Consider the following 25190-nt stretch of genomic DNA (forward strand, 5'->3'; position numbering starts at 1 on the left):
AGTACAGGTGGCAACATTGTCACATGTAAAAGGGCATCTCTGAAGCCGGATAATGTAGACCAGCTTGTATTTCTTGCCAGAAACCTCTAAAGCCTGTCATAGGGTGTCATCAACACTCAACAATGTTCCTGCCCCAGCAATGTGTTTTTGTTGTTTCTCACTCTTTTTTTCTGTTTTTACTGTTCACAATCTTTATCTTGGCTGAAGCACTTTTGTTTTAATCTATATTAAGAATAATAAAATCAGCCTACGTTATAGTTTAATGTTAAAGATATTAATATTACTAAAGTGAGTGAGTCTTATGTTTATTTTTATGTTTGTATGAAGGCTAAATACAAATAAAAGCTGAACATAAATTTATTTGTACTGTTTTTATTTCTAAAATATTATATAGTTTTATAGGAAGAGATGTTTGGCAAATTCATTTTTCAGACGTTTGTAGGTACAGACATCCGTTGTGGCTGTTCTTGGCAGTTTTTCTGAGGCTATTATATAGTTCATATCGATATCGGAATTATATCGTATCGACCGAAATTAAGAATTATATCGTGATATAAATTTTGGCCATATCGTCCAGCCCTATCGTTACCTGAAAAATGATCTTGTGGCCACGACTCATTGCTCATGGCCGTGACAAAACTAAGTGAACCATACATGTCCCCTCCCGGTCACCATAAAAGTTATTAGAATAATGTATCTGAATTCATCATAATATGCAATACGTCAGAAAATGGTGTCAGTTCACCCATTTAGTTAGAGGATGAGTAGAGCGTTTTTTCAAAGTCCCTTTAACTTTCCTCTTCACTAGCTGTTAGATACTTTCTGTTGTGACAGCCTAAAAAAGTGTGATATGTATTAACAAGGTTTCTTCTCATGTTTATAATGAACGCAAGAAAGCAACATTTCAAGCCCCATCTAGTTCTTCAGTCCCACCATTAAAAAAATAAAAATAAAAATAAATAAATGCTGTTTAAAAGCAAACAGGAATGTGAACAGTAAATACTGTAAAATACTAAACTGTAAAATAAAGACATGAAACATGAACATGAACACAAAACCCAACCCCAACCGTGAACAATCAACCAATAAACCAATGGAAGCACCACATGACAACATGGGAACACATGGCAGGATCACATGATACAAACAAGGGAATCACATGACACAAGGGAGTGTAACACTCCTGGAAAGAAGTAAAATGAAAGAAGATAGAGTCTGCTGTGATGGCTTCTCGTCTCTTCATTTGCAACGAATGAAACAATAATGCATATCACATTACAGTGGTCAACACATGTATGACTTGCACATTTGTACAGCAATGAATGGGTATAAACATGAACAACAATATTTTTCATCATCAGAATCCACCAAGTGACACTCAAATGTCTTATTCTTTTACAAGATTAAGATTCCTAAAATATACAGATAAGCATCACACGCATTTATATATTATATATATAATAAACATATCTATATATTAAATCTCTCTCTCTATATATATTTTTGACATCACTAGTATTTAACCTTTAACTAAATAATAACATGAAATTTATGTCAAAATAAATACATTGAGAAGATGAACAATATTCCCAGTTCATTCTGATGCATTATGTTGAATATGAAATTCACTCGTCACATATATTGTCAAATGTAACGCAAATAACCATGAATTAAACAACCATGTATGCAAAATTAAGATATCTCATAACGCTAAAACAATAATATATATATTATATATATATTCGAATTATATTTCTATTATAAACATTATAATATAGGCGGGCTTTCGCGCTAGTCGCGGAGCACATGCTAATCATGTGCTCAACCACACTGAACTCACGACAAGTTTTTGTAAAGTACAAAATAACAGCTTAGAACACATACAACTTGCTCGTTTTACTTTAGACAGTGTTTATGCTAAAACTGAAAGTGTGTTTTGTGCAGTTTACTTCGCAGTTACCTGGAAAGAAGTAAAATGAAAGAAGATAGAGTCTGCTGTGATGGCTTCTCATCTCTTCATTTGCAACGAATGAAGCACATCACAGGCGCGCACCAACTTATTGTGCGATGACGTCATGACGCAGGTATGCCAAATGAAAATAATTAATTTAGGAAATGCACAAAACAGACTTTACTTCTCAAAAAAACACATATAATGAATTAAATACAATTTTATAATATTAGAAAAATACAATTAACTATATATTATCTTTGAGAACTTAATCACCATATCACAGGAGCACATGGCAAACATGGAAACAAATGCTGCGTTCACGCCACCTCGTATTTACTGGAATCTTGAGATGACAACATGTGACATTATATTCGGAGCCGTTCACGTCCTTGGACTGGGAATTATGTGTTTCCATGGCACCACTATCAACACCTATGAGTTTACATCTGGGAGCTTTCAGAAAACTCCCAGCTTACAAGCTGTAATTACGAGCTCTATGAGGACGTATACGCTTTTTACAAGCTAGAATCTCGTAACTACAGGAATTACGAGGCCGTGTAAACACACCTGCAATGACAAACAGGAACATAAAACATGACTACCCTGCAAACACGTCCAGTTGGGGCCCACATGGGCCTCGCTTGGGCTAGTTGGGCTTCGGCTGGGCATGGGCTCAGGGTGGGCTGTTGTTGTTGGGCCCCACATGGGCAGTAGATAGGCTAAAGGGCTCCATTCAAAATGGACTGTCAGACATGGATGCTATTTTTAACAATATAGATTCTGGGCTAGGTCCACTTTTTATACAAATTTTATTAGATTAGCTGCTCTCTGTAACTTTTTTGTGTGTTTTAAGATTTACAAAAATTTTATAATGAAAATGTACAACATTCATTTTCAATCCATCCATCTAACAATCCATTTTCCTAACCGTGTTTTTGTCTTACCCCGAATCATTATACATTTATAATAAGTGTTTATATTGGGACTATTTCAGGCCGGTCAAGTAGGAATCGCTGCGGAGGAGCAAAGTCCCTGCGTGACTCGTCATAGACATAAACAGGAGAAGTAGTTCCGGCTGCAGTGTTCTTCCGCAAGAAGAATTCTGTTTATTAATCGCTAGAGCGCCAAATTGCAGGCTGCAGCTAAACAGTTGTCTTAAGAACGTTGTACGAGTTTCAAAAGACAAGTTTGTACGGTTTCAACCGTAATGTTCAAACCGTAAGCAGTGCGCACTCTGTGCAGCGCACATCTGGAAAGCTCCACCCCCATCGCCGAGCGAAAGAACCTGCCCAGCAACAACTTTGCCGCCTCTTCAGTAGTCTGCTGTCCGTTAAGGATCCTCGAGTTCACCGGTGTCGTCGTGTGGACAAAAGGCAGGTAAGAGTATAATAAACTGGGGATGATTTTACCGCATGATGTTAACCTAAAGCTTTTTTGGAAAGTATTAGTTACGAGGAAAGCTTTTAGCAAATGTTTGTGCATTAGCAGATGTAGCTTAAACCTGGTTAAAGCGTTGAACAGACGACTTTAATTTATTAAGTCAGTAGCATTTGAGCTTATTTGAGTGGTTGACTTAAATATATTGTTTAGAAGTATTTGGTTGTACACTTCTTAGCAAGGCAGTCGAACAGGTATTAGCAAGCTGTTAAAAAGGCTGTAAAATGCCCATTTCTCCGCTTTTACCAGCTGGTGGAATTTTAATATTTGCACTTGTTGCATTTACAGTTAAAGCAAAAACACTGATGAAAGTCCATGTGAATGTCAGCAAAGTTTTATCGGCTAGGGTGTCGTGCCAATTAAGGCCCCACATATCCCCCGCCATGATTTGCATCCCCTGGCCACGGGAGCGCGCGTGCACTCTGCTGCACTTCGAAACACGGCAGGTGAAAACATCGTTTTCTATGCAGTGATCAATTTTGAGATTTTGAACCAGTTTGCTCCCTTAACATGTAAGCTTTCATGTCAAAATAAAAAATTGTCAACATTACACATTAAGGTGGTTATTTCATTATATTTTGTCAACTTGTGCCTTTAGATTTCTACCGTAAATCACCAAACGTTAACAGGGTTTTCCTGCGTTTATTTTTTTAGCGGCCGACAAAACAATTTTTTATCCCGCCAAAGCCCGGTTTATGAGTGATGTAGATGCCTGCTGCGCATGTTAACTGAGTGACAGAGAGAACGAGCAGAGAGCCCCTCCCCGCCCCTCTCTCTGTCTTCAAAATAAGAACTGTCTTAACTCTCTCATATTTCACATATTATTCAAAATCAAAAGGTCAGAAGACCCAATCCTGGATTATCCATGTTGCACGTGGTGCATTCAGACAATTTTGTGGGTGTGAACTGCACTCAAAAAATGTTGACTCTTCTCTGACAAGAGAAGTAGTTATGTTCTATTGCTATTAAAAGTTTATTCATTTATTTCAATGTTTTAAATATTATACACTTACTGATAATAATTAATTTAATATATATATTTTGTTTGTAGGTTGTGGGTGTCATTAGAAATGTAAAATTTGCTCTGGATGAAACTAATTGCCACTCTGTTTCCCACAGCAACGTATGAAATTGCCCACACAAAATTAGTTGAGTATGAACAGAACACAGATGTACCAACCGAGTCCGATACTAAAGAGAATATGGGAAGGGGAAGCGCAGAAAGAGGTGAGGCTATTTGAATTACTACTACTAAATGGATGGTGAAAAATTTCCCAATGACACAGGAAGGACATGTTTTGTGGGAGTTTTGTTAAGTGTATTTGGCTCAAAGCTGTCAAAACGAGGGAGGTAGACAACAGATATACGATTAAGAAATAAATAATATTAAATGTAATCAGTTAATAAAAGTAACAATCACGTTTTGAGGGGAAAAGAGATGTATACAAATGGATGTGTGCATGCCTGAAGGGAGCATGGGGTGTTGGAACAGATGTTAAGGATCAATGTGAGGGTCTCTCTGGTATCTAGAGTGTAGATACCAGAGATGTATATATTTTTTATGTATATATTTTTTAACCAACTGTTTTTAAAACACTTAAACTCATTGATTGTGCTTGTATATTATAGATTTCTAGGCGAGTGATTTTGTCCAGTGAGGATGAGCCCCATCAGGCCTACACCTCCATCCACCCTCAGGTCATCACCTCCACTATAAAAAAAGAAGTCAACTTGACATTATTTGTTTTCTGGAGAAAACTATTCTGTACCAAATCTTTTGTAGTTGAGCCAATTCAACATTTAATGTCTATTGGATACAGAAGTACTTAAGAATTTAATTTATATATATATATATATATATATATATATATATATATATATATATATATATATATATATATATATATATATATATATGTGTGTGTGTATTAAAAGATTTTTTTGTTGTACAAGATTTTTACAGTGTGGATTTTTGCTGAACCAACACAACAAAATTATTCATTTCAAAGTTGTGTTTTTTTTTGTTTGTTTTTTTTTACAGCGCACCAGCTGCATCCACCCTCTGATCTGTGCCGACACCTCCACCGGGCTCCATCCACCCTCAGATCTCTGCTGACACCTCCATGGCCTCCATCCAACTGGCAGTACAACTTTGTGGGCCGAAACGGGAAGAGAGAGTTCAAGGCCTTAAAACTGTATGAAGTAATGGTAGGTGTGCATGTGGATAATGTTTTAAGTTGTACTGAGACTAGAAAGCTGTCACAATACCCCAAAGTTATAAACATTATTTACTGGCTATGTTTACTTGCACCCAAATAATCCATTTGTAATTGGATTGACAGCTCAATCAAATTGAAAGACGTTCATGTAAACACCTTAATCGATCCGACTGAGCTTGATCCGAATGAAATTTCGATCGGATTGGAAGGGGTGGTTTATTCCTTTTCTAATCCAATCCAACAGCAAAAAATGACCATGTAAACGCTTAAATCCGACTACTTTCTCATTCGTTCTCAGAAGACTCTGGGGCACATGCGCAGTGCAGTGTTGACACGCATTACGCAGTGCACAAAGTCGGTGCTTGAAGTTTTTTAAGTCGGTGCTTGAAGTAACGCTGCACTTAATTTTCATTGTTGACTGCATTGTTAGGAAATAGTATTATAGCATACTCTCTAAATAATTTTAATTATAGGCTATAATTCATTGTAATAATAGACCTAAAAAAAATTAAATCATTTTTAAAGATAGCTAATAGCCTAATCTTTTATTATTCTCACAGCACATATAATATTAATATAATAATAAAAGAAGCTGAACCTAATAGTTATAATAAGACTAGAAAAATGTAACAGGCCTACATTAATTGGAAATACCAAATCCTCTTAATATTGCCAAGATTTGAAGCTGTTGACAATATCTCTTGCTATCGTCGAGACATGATAATCGTCTGTTGACGCAACCTGGGTTACTGCATGTGTGACTGATATGACGTCACACACGCACAGTGTGTGCGCAAACGTTTTAATCACAATGTATATAAAACACATATAAACGGATATTTGAATCAGATTACAATGTTTAGAGTACATGTAAACAGATCTGCAATCAGATTCAATTCATTCGGATTGGTGAAAATTGGTGCATGTCAACGTAGCCACTGTGTATGGAGTTGCAAGTAAGTTGCCTATCTTGTGTGTTTAAGAGTATGTGTAGTTCTAATAATAATCTTAATTTATGTAGCACTTTTCTTTACATAGTGGTCTTTACAGTCCTGGCTGAGAGTTGTGTTGGCACATATAAAGTAAGTGACCGTTATATTTGTTTCTTGCAGGAGGCTTAAAGAAAAACGCCATGACCAGCCAAATCACACGTAAAGATGCAGAGAAGGCGGTCTCCAAGTGGCTCATTGGTGCTAGGGACTGGGGGGGGAATAGACAGGCCCGACAGGCAACCCCTTAACAAGGACTTCAGGCTTTGGGTTCATTTGAGGTGGAAAGTAGCTAATCCTGTCTAACAGTGAGGGAACACTGAGCAAAAGTTTTCTTAATGAGAGTTTTCTTAATGTTTTTCTTCATTTTATTTAAATAAAAAGGTAATTAATTGTATTACTGGTCTTGTTATTATTGTAGCTCATTTAATCCAAGGTGTTTGGGTCTTTGGGACCCGTTTTAAAGGTTGCTAAAAGAAAAAAATATGCTATTTATTATTTTTTCTAACACAAACTCATTGGCCGTCTGAGTGCGGGAGTGTTGTCTTTCTGCACCTGCTATTCCCACACAAAGTTACAAAATTGTTACATTTCAAGCATTTTCACCTATTCTGATTAAGTTCTAAGAAATAATCACTAATAATGATAAAATCTTTTCTATTTTTTTTATTGAATTTCCTTGGTTTCTCACAAAAAACAAACGATCATAAATGCGATCTCACAGGGGTAAATAGCTAAAGTAAACATTTGTCAAGTATTTTTTACATGAATTGTTATGGCTGTGTTGATTTAAAAGCCTAAAAATGAGGTGGGTCCACCAGACCCGGTAATATTGGCTGTGTAAAAAAATTTGAACACAGGTTAAAGAACTGTATGGGCTGACTGTAAAATAAGTCCCCAAAAATGAATTTGTTAGCCCATAATAATGGTTATTACCCTTATGGGTAGAATAGCAGGGGCCCATGAGCAGCCCACATGGGGCCCAGGTAAGTGTGGGCCCCAGATGGGAGAAACCTGGGTTGCCCGTGTGGGTTTTAGCTAGGGCCCATGTGAAGCCCAACTTCAGCCCATCTGGGCTTGCCCACATGGGGCCACCATGGAACCCCCGGACAAAACTAACTGGGCCCCATCTGGGCAGCCCAGATGGGGCCCACTCACCAGCCCATATCCAACCCTTATGGAACCCACATGGGTGTGTTGGCAGGGTAAACTGAAAAATAAAGACATGAAACATGAACTCAAAACCCAACACCAACTGTGACACATTATGTAACTGTTGGCTGTGATGTCTTTGGAAATAGAGTTGCACCTGTGCACAAGTAGGATGTACACAGTACTGTGGATACAAGTAGAAAGTTGCTTTTAAACAGCATTTATTTTTTTTATTTATTTTTTAATGGTGGGACTGAAGAACTAGATGGGGCTTGAAATGTTGCTTTCTAACCGTTCATTATAAGCATCCCAATAAAAGCATTCTTTGCAACATGCAGTTTGGTATTATAAAACTGATGAAATGTACACCTTGAATGCAACGCAAGTCACTTCAAATAAAAGCATCTGCCAAAAGCATACATGTCTCATCTCTACAGTGCTTGATTTAATTGCAGCAGTCTTTTCTTTATTAACAAATAAAAAGAAACAGAATACTCAGAAACATGTTTTATAGTTAAAATATAAATCCTAAACTTATACTGATACTGATGCATCTGCTGTTTGGTCATAATTGTAATCTATTGCCACTGTTCTTGAAGACTATTAAGATCTATAGATGTTAAGCTTCATATTAAAGCTTCAGTAAAAGCTGGATTGTAAAAGACTGAACTTCATGTGAATAAATGTTTGAGTGACACTGCATGCTGATGTCAAACACACAAACACCACATGAGAAGAAACCCTGTTAAAACATTTCACACTTTTTCAGGCTTTCACAGCAGAAAGTATCTAACCGCTAGTGAAGAGGAAAGTTGAAGAGACTTTGAAAAAACACTCTACTCATCCTCTAACTAAATGGGTGAACTGACACCATTTTCTGACATATTGCATATTATGATGAATTCAGATACATTATTCTAATAACTTTTACGGTGACCGGGAGGGGACATGTTTGGTTCACTTAGTTTTGTCGCGGCCATAAGATATGAATTTGTGGGAACGTGACAATGAGTTGTGGCCACAAGATCATTGTTCTGAGGTAATGACATCCTTATCTCAAGTTATGTCCAGAAGACGTGTTTTCCACATCTTGGCACACGTTGAAAAGACTTCCACTGAGGATCCAGAATGATCTCTGGACATTTTCTGCACGTCCGATATAGACATTCATGAAACATCCGTACAAGATTAAAAAAATAACCTCATCCACAGATCCATCCATAGGCAGTAAAACACACATTTTAACATCTGTAATTCACACATCTTTGGATTGTGAGGGAAACCAGATCTGAAGGAAAGACTTTCTGATTCAGCTGAGACTCGAACCAGGAACCTTCTTGTTGTGAGGAGACAGTGTTTCCCACTGACATACTTGTGCTGCTATTAGACACAGCCATAAAATACAGATACTTGTAGAATCATTAAAAAAATGTTTTCACTGTATGTAAAATAAAATAAAAAACATTTACAGGTACAAAACTCTGTTTTTACAACATACAGTACAATCCTCAGTGAACACTGCTCAGTGTTTATGTGAGTCCAATCTCCAGAATGTTAAAAGAAACACTGAAACAGTGTTGAAGTTAATGAGATAATTAAGTAATCAAATAACTGATGATTGAGAATTTGGTAAAATCAGCTGCAAGTAAAAGACATTAAATCTCTCCAGATCTCAGTAGAGGAGGATTGAACTCCACAAACAGCATTATCAGCTTGACTTATTACTAACCAGGTTGACTTTATTTCTGTCAGATGTCTACAGAAGACCTTATTGAGAACTAACAGAGTTTTTTTGTATATTTTATTATTTCTAATTTAAACTTGTAATTCAACTAAGAGATATTGTGGTAATGAAGGCATCTTAAATAGTGTTTTGGGATGCAGAAAAATGCTATTGGACACTGACAGATTTGAAAGTTAAGATCATAAAAAAACAATTAAAAATATAAATGCAAATGCGCTTACAAAATAACTCTTGCCAAACATTTACACAATTTGGTTTATTTGAATTGTAAATTCAAACTTCTGTGAGTCATCCACTTCAATCAAACACAACTTGTGTGTATGTAATATGTCACATTTTCTGCACTCTATTATAATGCACATTATTTTTATTTATATATAGTTAAACTGCTATCTATATTAATAGATCACTTTAGTCTTTTAATTAGGTGTATAATTGTTAGAATAAACTGATACTGATTTTTGTTTAAACTCACCGTTATGGTGATTAATATTAATGTTAATTAGGTTAATATTGACTGCCGCAATTAATGTTCACTTTGGTTGGGCATTTGGAAAATAGAAAAGATGTCATTACGTGCTTTAAACAACTTAATTGTTGGGTTTCCATGTTCTATGGGTGCTTTGCATATATGTTTTGGTTGGGAGGGACTTAATTCTTCAATAAACAGAGAAGTATTTCTGCTGTAAATTGCCAGACAATCTTCACAGAATCAAGGTGTGTAAAAAATACTTTTTTTCCCTCTCTTGAAATTATTTAACAGGGCGTAATATTCCTCTTACAAACTAATATATTGGTTGTTTATGTGCAAATATAACTGCACTGTTTTTCAAATAAATACAAATCTGAAAAAGCCATTTTGCTGTCAGCAGATAACAGTTAAGATCTTGCATGAGGTTCAAATTAGGCAGCTGATACATATTCCAGGTGAGCTGAATTTACATGAATAATTTTGTATATTAGAGTAAAATTACTCAAATGTTAAAGTTGAAGATTTTAGGTAATTACATTATTTAGGTGATTTTGGTAATACATTAATAACACAAATGTGGAGGACTCCAAATACAGTATGTGCATGCAGTCAACTTTTATATTGTAATTTAAATACAAATGTGTAACAAATGTGTAATTATTGCCTTTTTGGTTTTGAATGGTTTTGAATGTTGTTTCATTGTGTCAAACATTGAAAAGGCATCCCCTGAAGAGTCAACATCTTTTTATGATGTCCAAGGGACCTCTGTATAAGATGAAAAACCACTTCATATCTGGTCATTGCGAATATATTTTCAACATCTTATAAGGACTCACTGCCTTAAACTTTTTAAAGATGTTTTACTCAAAATTGTAAGTTGCTAATACAAGAACATACAATATATTACATAAACATGTTGAAAGACATGTCTTATTTAGACACACACAGACATCAAGAATCAGTGTATGAATCTCAACTATCTCACCAAAGACTAATAAAACTCACAGCTCCCAGCATGAAGCATGTCACCATTGTTGAGATCCATGTGCTGATTTTTGATTTAGTTTGGGTTCATTTTAATTTGGATTAGCCCTGCTGCAGCAACATTTACTATTAACACTGAGATACATTAAATCATATATGTGCTTTATATATTATGACACAATTTATAGCATAGGACTGTCTAATATATATATATATATATATATACATATAATAGATAATCTATTAATATTATCTATTAATAATGAAGTACCATTTTTGGTCAGTGATGAAGTTGTTGAACCATTACCTGATCAGCTTTGCTTCTGGCTTCTTAAAAATGCAATCACTTAAGCTACTTTTCTACAGGCACATCATGAGTATGAGTAAAAGTAATCTTTGAAAACGCTTAATGTCCAATACAGGTGAAGTGAATCGACCAGAAAAGATGTCTCCGCAGTAAGTATTTATTTTTCAAAGCTTTGATTTTACTGGTGTCTTTATTAGTTTTATAATCAACCGATTATCAAATATATTATCAATATAAGAACATACACTGTTCTCAAAGACACTTGTTCACATTAGTTTACTTAAACTTTCACCAGTAAGTAAAGCATTTATTAATTTTAGTTAATCTTAATTTCAACATTTGTAAAAATGTTAAACTTCTAAAGTTTTTAAAAGTACCTTTTAAATTCAGTTGATGAACTAAATTAAAACAAAAATTATGAAACAAAAACTAACAATCGATGAATAATTACATTTTTATTTTACAAAAATTATAAATATATTGCTCATTGTTATTACCTGCAGGACCAAACCTGCAAAAAATATAAATAAATGTAATAATAAAAAACAATTAAAGTAATACATGAACTGCTAAAACAAATACAATTCATTTTTAATTAATTTTAGTCCTGAATTTATTTTTGTATTACTTTCCCCCCATATTTATTAAATAGTTTTACTGTCATTTTTTTATCTTTCTTATTTATTTATTTATTTTGTTTGCAATGCATCCAACAGCTGTTTTGGGTATCCAAGACCAAGTCCTATCTAGTCGAATCGGGGAAATGGCAACAAAATCTGCCCCACAAATTGAATTTATTATACTCACTTAACCTGCGTCTCAATCAGCTCCCTAGTTCCCTAGGTCGTGAATCAGTATATCATGAAAGTCAGTGTGACTGATTCCCTGATCAGTGCCCTGACTACTGAACTAGGGAGCTGATTGAGACACACGGTTAGTGTTAAAAAGCTTATATGTCAGGTTGGTCTAGCTAATGCATAAGTGCAGTCCTAAGCAAGTGTCTCAGAAAACTGACTGTCTCTATAACAACCAGCTTTTAATGGCCTAATTCACAAAAATCTACTATAAAAAAAGTCACAAAAATTCAAGATAAGTTGTAAGAAGCTTGTAAGAATGTTCCTAAGTGCAATTCTTGAAAAATTCTTAAAAAATATTTTCTGTGGCTAGTGGTTTTCCAAAATTACCAGCCACTCAGCATTTTCATTGGCCACAATTTTGACATCAATACCATGAGGGAAAACTGCCATATAGATATTTTTAATATTATCTCATAAAACATCAGGGAAATTAGGGTGCTGTCACTTTAAGACCTTTGTACACACGTTGCACATGCGCATTTATTTATTTATTTATTTATTTGTTTGTTTGCAGTAATTAGTTTATCCACAAGGTGGCAGCCGTACCCTGGGGGTGTCGATTCACAAGGTAGTCAAAGAAAAACTGCATAAACAGAACAGACCGGAACACATGCAAGCTACAGCGAAAATGGAGGCCGACATAGACGACAGATTGTGTGAAGAGTTTAGAAAATACCCTTATTTGTACAATTCCAGCATGAAAGAATACAAATATATTTATTACATGTGTTGTAACTCATGGCGAGAGATTGCCCAAATCTGCATGTGTCGAATGCCTGTCTATGCATACGAGTCAAATGAAGTATACTTTGCAAAGCCGTGTGTTCGAGTATACGTGTAAAAAAAATTAAGTAAAATTAACTTTCTGCTTAACTCACTGTCGGAGAGATGAGAGACAGAAAGCGCAGATGGTATCATGTGTCTATTCTGCAGAAAATGAATATTGGAACAAGCATTTCAGATATTTCAGATATATCTATATTTTTGACAACACTACATTGCACAGTTTATTATTTCAGATGGCGTTTTTTTTTTATTACTACAATTGAAAAATGTATTATATTTAAAATTCATCACTTCTAAAGTTGCTTATATGCCACTGCAGAAATATTGAAATATGTTCATTTCAAGAAGCAACCCAATAAATTAATTAAACATATTACCTTTGGGGTTTTAAGACAGGCTGGAGGTTATCCTAACTTTAAGAAGAACATTCTTTTCAGGAATATAAATACTATTCTAACTCTTTCCTCACAAGCATTTTTTTTTTTTAAGTTGCCAATCACCACCAGCATTTTTTATGATTTTCACAAAATTTGAATGGCCCCCAGAATATTTTGTTTTATGAATATCTGAGCTTACATTTTCAAAAATAATAATAAAAATTATTCTAGCTTCATGCATTTTTTTTTAATCAACACTTGAATGTGGGTGAGTTTCATTAAAAAAAGCAACACTTTTTTTGCGCAACTGGTATAAATAAATAAATCTAGAAATAAATACACATGATAATGAATACATATAAAAATAAATGAATGCAAAAAAATAAATAAAATAAAATTACTTTTGAACTAAAAAAAAAAAAAAAAAAATGTTTATTCATTCATTCGTTCATTTGTTAATTCATTCATTCATTTTCTGCAGGATTGGGCGTCCATAGTGTCCCACTTAGCTTTTAGACACATAAGCACTCGCTATTTTTGTTAACAAATGAGCCATTATGGTAATGTTTAAACTTTGATATTTCAGGAAAATTGAAGCGCTGAAAGATGAACTGCAAAGAAGCATTGAGGGACTGAATTCAGAATTTGATGAAAATCATCAAACTCTCACTGGTCAAATAAAGCAGCTGAATGACATCACTGATGAAATTGAATCCATGCACAAAGCCACTACAGTGGGCAGTTTGGTAGGATCAGCAGTAGGAGTAGTGGGAGGAATCGCAGCCTTGGTGGGTTTCTTTTTGGCCCCGTTCACAGCTGGTGTTTCTTTAGCTATTACTGCTGTTGGGATAGCTGGAGGAGTAACAGGTGCAGCATGTAACATCACTAACATTGTCCAGCAGAAAACTCTGCGTGAGACTATAGAGAAGACCATCAATGATTTCCAGAACACAATCAACCCAATTATTGAGCATCTGAATACAATTTGTAATACCATAGAAGAGCTTCAGCAGATGGAGCAGATATATTCTGCTACAATTAAAATAACACTGACAAGTGTGAGATCTGTGAAAATGGGTGTGGGCTTGGCAAAACTTGTAACTGTATGTCATTCTATAAAAATTGGAGAAGTGGCTGCAAAAGCTTCCAAAACTCTCCAAGGGGTTGGAAAACTACTTACGAAAATCTCATCTGTATTTCTTATTCTTGATCTTTACAGTATTGTTAATGATTCAGTAGAGATCTCTGAAATTAATCAACCAGAAGAAGAGAGAAAAGCAGAAGCAATCAAATCAGAAACTTTGAAATTTATTTATGAAATGAGAAAAAGAGCAGCTAAATTTCAGGAAACTGTGGATGAAATTGAAAAAGCTAGAGACACTTTTAACAGAGAGTTACAAATCTGTTGAAAATTGTTTAAGAAGAGTTTGAACTGCTTTGTCTGATATTATTATCAATAATACAGTCAAAGCAGTGCACTCGTTAAACTGGAATCTTTAAAAATGTGTGCACTTAATCACAGAAAGTGTGCAGTCTTTGCAAGCAGGGTGTTCTGAATTATAAAAAAGTTATACGCTTACATATTCTGGGATTTTCTTCTGGGCATCTGCTAATGCTTTCAGGGCTTGTGTTTCATACAAACTAAGCAAATAGTGAAGAAAATAAGGCCAAATGTAACCTTTTTTTACATTTATTTTGTAATGTGTAATTAATTTACTCTGATTGTCATAGTCTTTCACTTTGTTTTATTTTGATGAGCAACTGTTTGCATGTTCAATCAAACATTCTTTTAAATGACTGTTGACATTTTTTGTTGTATATGTTACTGTTCTGTAATGTAAAATTAAAGCTATAGTACATGATGATCTCAACCATATATTCACCAAATTGTGTGGTATTTCTATCACGTCTTACACAAAACACGATTGTCACTCATGTGAACGAGCACTGACTTAACTCTGATTGTGTCATTTGTCTACAATTTTCACGAAACTGTCTGCAAGTGAAAACTGGGACTACAAGAAGGGGGCGCACGTGCGCATATCATGGAGTAGTCGCCTTTTTCTGAGCTCTTCTCCGTTGACATTACATTTTGAATATTTTTTTAAATTAAAGTACCATCAATCCACTTCACAGTCGATATTGACTTACTGAGAGTCAACTTTAGTAAGTTGTCTTGAATATTTATTGAATTTTAAGTGCGTTCAGGGTGATTTTCGTTACTGCGCTGACTCATTCTGTCAGGAAAATGGCGTCTAAGGCCCTATTCGGACGGGACTAGTTTCACAGGGGGACGTTAGAGAAATTTCTGTTTCACAGACGTACTTTGAGATTTTAATCCCGTCCGAGAATCTGCCATGTCTGTCTTTTTCTCACACGACCTCTGTAAAAATTCCAGAGCAAATTACCTACTGTTTTTCGTCAAACTCGGCGGTCCTCAGAGAAATCTAATCCCGTCCGAATGCGAATGTCTGTGATTTCCGAAAATGTTTTTTCCAAAACGCTTTTTCTTGTGTGTTTTGGTCAACGTGAACTGTACAATCTCTCGCTATCGTGCCGGTATTCAAGTTTCTGCTTTTTGCGCACCGATGTAAATGTGTTTGGTACACTGCGAAGAAATAAAAAAATAAATCAACAAGAAGAGCCAAATCACGTAAACTGTTAAGACTGGCTACTGTAATATCAGTTTCAGGTAAGATTACTTTCATTTCTGCACTTAATTACATAACGTGTAAATTATATAAGTTAAAACTTTTTATTCCAGTGGGTTTATTATAAGAACCCAGTTCTATTAAATCATGATGATAAATGTATGTTTAGTTTTTTCACACTACAATTTTTATAAAATGTTTACAAAACACTAAATGTGTTACGACGTTTTACTTTATATTTCAAAGTGCATTCTGAACACATGATCTTCTGAAATGCCCACATGTAAAACACAGACACTCCTACCTCGGTAATAAACACGGAGATGATTTTACGTTTGCTATGTTTTTGAAGATGATGTATGACTGGCACTATTACTAATAATATTAGCAATGCTGGAGTGAATATTACATTTGTTAGTTGGAATGCAAGAGGAATGGGGCACCCGATTAAGAGGGGGAAAGTGTTTTCACATTTAAAGTCATTGTCGGCTGACATTATTTTCCTTCAGGAAACCCATATTAGACCCAATGAACAGACGCGGCTTAGGGCAAATTGGATTTTGCAAGTTTATCAAGCCACTTTTTCATCTAAAGCTAGAGGTGTGGCTATACTTTTTCGGAAATCAATTCCTTTTCGAATGCACTCCGTGGTGTCTGATCCTGCGGGAAGATATATTATTGTATCCGGATCCATTAATAATTTCCCGATTACATGTGTTAATGTGTATGGGCCGAATATAGATGATCCTGTTTTTTTAGGAAATTATTCAGGCTCATTCCAGACACTAACTCGACCAATTTGATAATTGCGGGAAACTTTAACTGCTATTTGGATCCCCTTCTCGATCATCACTCCTCACAAGTTCCTCCTTCTTTTCAGTCCGTAGGGGTTTTAAATAATTTGATAAAATCCATGAATCTTGTTGATGTAGGGAGATTACTTAACTCGACTGCCCGTGATTACTCTTTTTTTTCTCGCGTTCATAACTCCTATACACGATTTGATTACTTTATTATTGATTCGAAACTCATTCAGGGGGTGACTCAGTCCAAATATCATAATATTCTCATTTCTGATCATAGCCCTATTTCTATGGGTCTGAAAATTTCGCTGCCAAAAGCGCAGTATTGTTGGCGTTTCAATCCTCAATTATTAATGGATAAACAGTTTCAGTCTTATATGTCTGAGTGTTTAACCCAATTTTTAGAGACCAATGATAAGGGGGATGTTTCAGACTCTTGTTTGTGGGAAACCTGTAAAGTTGTGTTAAGAGGTCATATTATTGCATATGAATCTTCGTTGAGGAGGGAAAAGCGTAGGCGTCTCTCTGAGATAGAATCCATACTCCCATCTTTAGAACAAACCTTTCGTTCATCTAAAGCTCAGAGTGACCTTAACGCTATTCTTAAGCTGAAATATTAATATAACTCTATTTTGAGCGATCAGGTTTCTGATTTGTTAATTAAACTTAAACAGAAACAGTTTGAATTGGGAGACAAGGCAGATAAGCTTCTTGCCACACAATTGAGGGGTGCGCAGGCCAGTAGGGCCATTCTTCAAATAAAATCTCGGAAAGTCTCCTCAATTGTGATCAAAAAGTGATTGCCAAGATTTTGGCAACACGTTTAAATAAACATGTGGCCTCGTTAATTCACGCAGATCAAACTGGCTTTGTCCCAGGAAGATTTTCTTTTTTTTTAATTCACGTCGCCTGCTAAATATTTTGTATAGTAATCAGAGTAAGAGTTCCAAGGCAGCTGTTCTTTCGTTAGACGCCGAAAAGGCTTTTGATCGTATTGAATGGAGCTATATGTTTTCAGTTTTGGATCGGTTTGGCTTTGGTGAGAATTTTAAACTATTGATAAAAATGCTTTATTCTTCCCCCAAAACTGCAATACTTACTAATTCGGATAGGTCTTCTTTTTTTCCTCTTCAACGTGGTACACGACAAGGCTGTTGTTTAAGCCCACTGTTATTTGATTTAGCTTTAGAACCCCTGGCCATCCATCTTCGTAATCATCCTGGGATCAGGGGTATATCATACGGTCGTACTGAGGTTAAGCTGTCCTTATATGCAGACGATCTGCTTGAAGTGATCCTTCTTTTGCTTTGCCACTTTTAATGGAATCACTTGAGGCCTTTGGCTCTTTTTCTGGTTATTCTGTTAACTGGGAGAAGAGTGTATTCAGGGCTGGATGCACACTTTCTGAGGTCATTACCCTTTAGAATAACAGAGGATCACTTTACTTATTTAGGGTTAGTCATTCCCAAAAAATTGAAACATATTTTCAGTTTGAATTTCATGGAAGCCATAAATAAGTTAAAAATCTCTATAGATAAATGGAGGGTCCTTCCGTTATCTTTAATTGGTCGGGTTAATGCCATTAAAATGGTCTCTCTGCCTCGATTTATCTATCTTTTTCAAAACCTGCCTATATATTTGCCACATTCTTTTTTTAAACAATTAGATTCTGTCATTTTGCCATTCATTTGGGGTTTTAAATCACATAGAATTTCTAAGGCCCATTTGCAGAAGCCGAAAGAGTTAGGTGGTTTAGCACTCCCTGATTTCCGTCATTATTATTGGGCTGCTAATGCAAGAGCTATCATGTTCTGGCGGATTAGCGATCAAGCTGCCGATAATTTGATGGATACAGACCCAAAGTGGCTGTATATTGAGGCTAGGTCAGTTGTTGGATGCTCCCTTGCTGCTATTCTTTTTTCTAATCCTGTATCTTTAAAGAAATTAAAATTTCTGTTGTGCTCAATTCCATCAGAATTTTAAAACAAATGAAGACCACGTTGAATATTAGGTGTCCTTCTGTGCGCCTGCCCATTTGCAATAATTCAAATTTTTTGCCTGGCCTGTCGGATAAGGTATTTTCACTGTGGAGAGGCAAAGGACTAACCACTGTCAAGGACTTTTATATAGGTGATAAATTTGCCACCTTTGAACACTTGTATAAAACCTTTGATCTTTCCCAATCACATTTTTTCCGATATTTACAAGTGCACCACTACATAAAACATTCTTTTACTGAATTTCAGGATTTGCCTCAGGATCATTATATGTACGATCTTTTGGGCCAACCTCCTGTGGACAAACATTTGGTGGCACAATTTGTTTCTATGTTTGTTTCTCATTCTGCAGTGCCTTCAGATCACCTCAAAGTAGCATGGGAAAATGATATCGGAATTAATATCTCAAATGAGATTTGGGAAGAGGGACTGAAATGAATTCATACCTGCTCTATTAATGCCAGATTACAACTTATACAATTTAAAGTATTGCATAGGTTACACTATACCAAAACTAAACTCAATAAAATTTACCCTTCAGTTTCCCCATTATGTGACAGATGTAAGAGCTCAGATGGCACGCATGCTCATACTTTTTGGTTTTGCTCTGAGATTTCTGAGTTTTGGAAGAATATTTTTCAGTGGTATTCAAATGTTTTTGGAGAAAATATCAGTCCAGACTTTGAATTAGCTTTGCTTGGGTGTTCTGATCCTACACTAGTGTAACGATTTGTATAGTTATTAATCAATTTATGGGTGGAATATGAATATAATAATTAATAAAGCTTTATGAATAATTATTATGCATATACCGACCCAAGGGGGAATTAACCGTATATGGTGAATTAATTACAACGAATTATAATCAATCACATATATGATTGGTTCTGGTTTAATAATTATGTAGAAAACTATCGGTCCGTCCAGCAAACCGGTAAGTTATCCACAGACTATTACAACAGAAATGTTATCCTCTGGCCACGAGGATAAATTCCTATGATAGCATCCAAACGTAAAGCAAGGATATAGGATCGAAACGTTAAAGTGACCTGGCTTTTGTTGAAATGAGCAAAAAGAACAATCGAGCATGAATAATGTGTTTAATATATGCAAACTACGACTACAGAGGTTATACGTCTAAAATACAGAATATACAAATATATACAAAAAGGGAATGTAGAGACAGGAAAGGAAGGAAAGAGAAAAGGCAAATAGCAAAATCTAACAGTCCTTGACAGCCAGCATAGAAATCAGTTTCATTATCTAAGATTCAGAACGGTACTTGCATCAGTTTGCTTGCGGGGTTTCAGGTCAGTACTGCTGCAGTTCATTGACTTCTTCCGTTTCCGCAGGAGGGTTTGAACTGAGGACGTGAAAGTTAGTTTTGCCGGAGAGATGGTGGTCCCGATGGATGAGCGCAATGGAAGCGCGTCACCGTGACGTCCGGGAGAGACGTGCAGGAGTAGGCGATGGATGTTTTTGGGCCGTCGGGAGAACATACAGGAGAATCCTGGTGTTCCCTTTTTATGACAGATAAGCCGACACACCTCCTTGAGGTGGAATAGCCAGTGACATTGATGCAAAGTTGGCGGGCAGGCTCTTTCTTTGTCTTGTCTCCAAGCTGAATTTACGACTATCAGATCAGATTTCGAGATTACTTTCTTCACAGTATCATTAAACACATAGAAAAATGCATTTGTCAGCTATGTGACATATCTCAGTGAATGATCAGTAGCCAGAGCTTTAAAACGAGATCAAGCTCGATAGATCAGACAGGCATATAAAGGAAGTTATGGTTTACAGACAAAATTCCCTTATTACAACTAACACTAGCACCAATACACTCATTTAAACTAAATCTAAACACTAGGAAACATGCATATGCTCGAAATACATGATGGGTATATTTTGGCATGACTGTATTTTACATATACAGTCAATAATGTATGTTTGTGTGTTTTTGTATGTGTCTGTGTGTGTGTGTGGTATGTGTTGGAATGTGATGTGGTCCGTAGTCCACACGAGGGGCCCCTTTGATGTCCTTAGAGCTAGGAAATTGGGCCTTCTGTTCTACTTCGGAGGGTAACAAAGGTGTCAAGTGGGCTCATCTTTTGCAGACCGGTCGGAGCCGAGATGAGATTTTACAACCCAGTAACCCAGGTGGGGGGTGGTTCTCTTTTGTTTGTTTCCTTTTTTGTGTGTATAGTATATTTATGTAAACATTGAGATTTTCATCTGTTTTATGTTTATATAAAAACTGTTATAAATAAAATTATTAAAAAAAAAAAAAAAAAACTGGGATTACAATTGTGTAGTGTGTGTCTGGTTTAAAGGGGCTCTATGTAAGATTTTCACTTTAATAAAGCATAAAAATACCCCGATATGTTTGCAGATATTTAGGAAACATGCTGAGTTCACCTACTTGTTTCTCAGAAAAACAATGCTACAGCCAGATATTCTACTTTGAAAATGTGCGTTCCGGAATGTCTGTCTTTGTTTTGGTTTGTGTGAAACCGCGTGCTGCCAGTTTATCCAATAGTATTTCGACATCACAGGTTGCCAGTTGGCGGAAAACACCGTGTACTGTAGCCATGGAAACCAGCAAACAAACTGGGTCAGAGAATCGCAGATTACTTGACCTAAAAAGACTCTGAATCTATCTAAATATCTCTATGAACAACAACATATTAAAACATATAAATCAACTCATCAGCTTACAGTGTGTAAGTCTCCTCAGCTTTCATTGTCAATTGCGCTCCCTATTGCTGCTGGCAACCCGCATCTTTGAACAAGGGGGCAGGCCAAACAATATTTTGAATTTGGACTGCAGTACCTATTTTGAACACTGGGTGTCATTCCTACATAAAGCCCCTTTATGTCTGTAAACCTGGTTTAAACACCTCAAAACCCTCAGTTTTAAATGAACACTGCAGTGTTTCTATAATCCACACTTAGGGCATTTTAAAATCAACTCTTAATCAGAGTTAAAGTTAGTGAGATAATTACATGATGATTGAGCATTATTGATTAACGCCTGCTGTTAACAATCAGAATCCCAGAGGAAAGAGAAACAAGAGGAGAAAAAGAAGAGAGATGAACAGAAAAACACTGTTGTTACAGAAGGAGAATAAGAAAGAAAGAGATTAGGAAATTATGACATTTGACTCAAATGGTTTAGTAATTTTTATCTGTAGTTTTATTACTTACAGAAAGGTTGAATCACATACGACGTATAAAAGTGCTGTGGTAGAAAGATCACTCTAATATAACAGTATGGTGATAAGGTGAATAGAGATAAGCTTTCAGTGATGCTACACCATCCATATGTAAAGCTCTTTGAGTGCAGAGAAAAGCACTATATAAATGTAACATATTATTGTTATTATTATTATCTTTTGTGGAAGAATTTTAAGTTAGGCATTGAGAAGTATTTAGGCTACATTCACACCGTTAGTCTAAATCTGATTATTTGTGTATCTGAAAATTAAAATGATTGACTGTCCCCTTTGTGTATCACAACTGTTCACATCCGAATAGTGTTTCCCTTGGTGCTCTTTCATTTTCCGGAATGTCGGCAATGGTTTCCATGGCAGTGAGGTTGTGTTGGTGGACATACGCCAAAAATAACAACCGCCACATGCACTGTAAAAAATATTTTTGCGTTTTTAATAATTTAGTTATTTCAACTTTTTATAATAATTTAGTTATTATTTACCGTATATCAAGTTTTCTTGTCCTCAACTATATGTGAATAAAAGCCTAAATTTAATCTTTTTCATCATATAAAGTGATTGTGTCTCTTTAGAAGATTTGAATTAAAGCTCCTTTCAAATGGACATTTACTACCTCTTTATGAATGTTTTGAAGCATCAGAGCTTTGGGTGAATAAACTTTCAATGGAGCAACAGAAATCTCTCAGACATCATTAAAAATATTTTGGATTGTGTTCCAAAGTTCAAAAGTCTTATGGGTTTGGGATGACATGAGGGTGAGTAAATGATGACAATTTTCATTTTTGGGTGATCTTACCCTTTAACTTTGTTAAGCAAACTGCAAAGTTTCCAATAGGAAATATCCTTCAGTAGTGATTTACCATTTTCTAAATTATTAATGGTCAATCAAGAACAATTACACTGAAAAATGGTCCATCACACCACAATGACATATTACTACATCAGACGATTTCTGACAAAATCAGCCATTGAATGAATCAAAGGTGTCTTTCAGTACTGGAGGATACTCTAATTTCATAACATAAATGAGTCCTAACAGCAGGCACGTGACTTGGGGAAGATTTTCCAGGTAATCCACATCAATTTTACCTTCCAAAATTATTGCAGTAGATGTGGTGTCAAGTAGCAGAGAGCTAGGCATGGTTCTAGAGTCCTCAGGGACCGCTTCAGTATGCTGATGATACATTTCTTCTTCATCAAAGTCCTAAAAACAGTAGCATATGACCAAAATATGTCATTACAGTCATTACATATTTTAAGAGTACATATTAACCCATAGGAAAAATGTATTGCTCAGTGGTTGCTTTTCTTAATCTCATGAGACTTAGTTGTGATTCTCATATATCCCTCATTTTAGTATCAATAGAGTTTCAGATGTTTCTCCTTAAAAACCTTATAGGAGAAATAAGAGAAGACAGAAATGAGACATGAGAAAAAGAGTCAAAACTGAGAGAGTGGTGGAAGAAACTTAGAATATCTCTTTATTGTCTTTCTGCAGTCTCAGTACTCCTTTATAGGAATATTTTATTGCTCAGAGGTTGCTCCTTCTAAGCTCATGAGACTTGTGAGAGTTGTGATTCTCAAAAATATCTCATTGTAGTATCAACACTGTCTCACGTTTCTCCTAAAATAAAAGTAGACACAATTGAGACATGAGAAAGTTCTGAGAGAAAGGAGTCCAAAATGAGAAACAAGAAATCTCTTTATTGTAAATTTTTTCAGAATTAGCTTTTTTCCCCTTACCTTTATTGGACAGGACTGTAGGATGAGAGACAGGAAACAATGGGAGAGTGAGGAGGGAACAGGAGTACCTTTAGCTGGGATTCGGACTAAGTGTTGATGTGCTGTCCACAAGGCTATATGGTTCTGACAGAGTTTTCTCTAAGCTCGGGACACTAAGAGCTCATTATTCTCTTATACGTCTCATTTAGGTTTAGGTCTTTTAGTGCCAGCTGCATAAACTTTGCATAGTTGCATATTAACTTAAGAACTAGTTTGATTACGTAGCAGTTAACCAAAGCAGTCAGTCTTACTTTCCTGGTTCAAATTAAACAGATATACCTTCATATTCATGCAGCTGACTTAAAAAAAAAGTTATTACCAGGCTTGAAGTAAAAATAAATAAATAAATAAAAATGTAGATGACTAACTTTTAAGACTAGTCTAAGAAGTTATTGCAACCAGCCCCATATGTCTTTAATTTTATTTTAAGAGAATATTTTTACTAATATTGTAAATACTGAAACTATTATTTAAATAGCCTTATACATTTCAGAATATGCATATGAAGGGATACTTATTTAAATTTATCTTCAATGTCCAGCACATATTCCAAACAAGAGAATAGACAAGTGTGAGATGTTTAGGCTAAGATAGATACTTTCTTTTTAACAAATTTAATACCAGTGCCTCATGGTTGTTGCATAACCTTTTTTTTTTTTCTTCATTTAACATTGTAAAGTTTGTCTTGTATGCATGCATGTAAATATAGGTCATGTTTTCCTCTGTTAAGTAACTGTGCAATAAAACTATTGTGCTTGATTGAAATGGTGTGCATGAATCATACAGAAGCTACCCAAAGGAGAGAATGGCTATTTTCGCTATGTATAAAACCTACAATACACTTCAAATGATTATTCATGAATGTAATATGCACTACATTAATGACAATACGATCTAGTTGTTATGGGGAAAAAACACTGATAAATCATACCTGTCACAGCAGTTTTTCTCCTCTCCATGTTTAAAGTTTAGAATTTGGGTATCAAAATTATTCCCGAACTTCCCAGTGGTAAACACGACATCAGAGGGCGTTCATGTGCAACTTTATCTAGAAAATTTGTATTAATGACAATTCCTATAGCACGTGAAGGCAGCGTAAATCAGTTGTTGTGTTTCATTTTCTGAGAGTGCAAGCATGTTGAACTAACATCACATTATAACATTGATTCGATGCCATTACCATTGATTTTTGGATGGTATTTCAACTGTCACACAACAGAAGAGGACAGACAGGTGAGTGATGATGAACAGAGTTTATTATTAAACAGAGCACAGGACTGAACGGGAATGCATCAATGGTGAGGCAGTTGAGATGACTTAGTTGAATGGTAAAGGTATTGTCTCTTGCAGATGTGGTGATGCAGACCAGGCGCATGATGAACACACGGAGATAGCAGACGACAGAAGATGGGATCCAAGGCGGCAGGTAAGTACTCAGGTGAGTAT

At 35.5% G+C, this 25190-nt stretch overlaps 1 long non-coding RNA gene across 1 annotated transcript; it reads left to right on the top strand.

The window, feature by feature from the left end:
* The first annotated feature begins 4601 nt into the window (after positions 1-4601).
* LOC137029920 (uncharacterized) lies at positions 4602-5871 on the top strand. The gene is made up of 3 exons (XR_010896352.1): positions 4602-4618; positions 5021-5089; positions 5433-5871. It is a non-coding gene; the product is annotated as an uncharacterized lncRNA (long non-coding RNA).
* The last annotated feature ends 19319 nt before the right edge of the window (positions 5872-25190 follow it).

Source organism: Chanodichthys erythropterus, chromosome 11, assembly GCF_024489055.1.
Source record: "Chanodichthys erythropterus isolate Z2021 chromosome 11, ASM2448905v1, whole genome shotgun sequence".
Classification (NCBI taxonomy): domain Eukaryota; kingdom Metazoa; phylum Chordata; class Actinopteri; order Cypriniformes; family Xenocyprididae; genus Chanodichthys; species Chanodichthys erythropterus.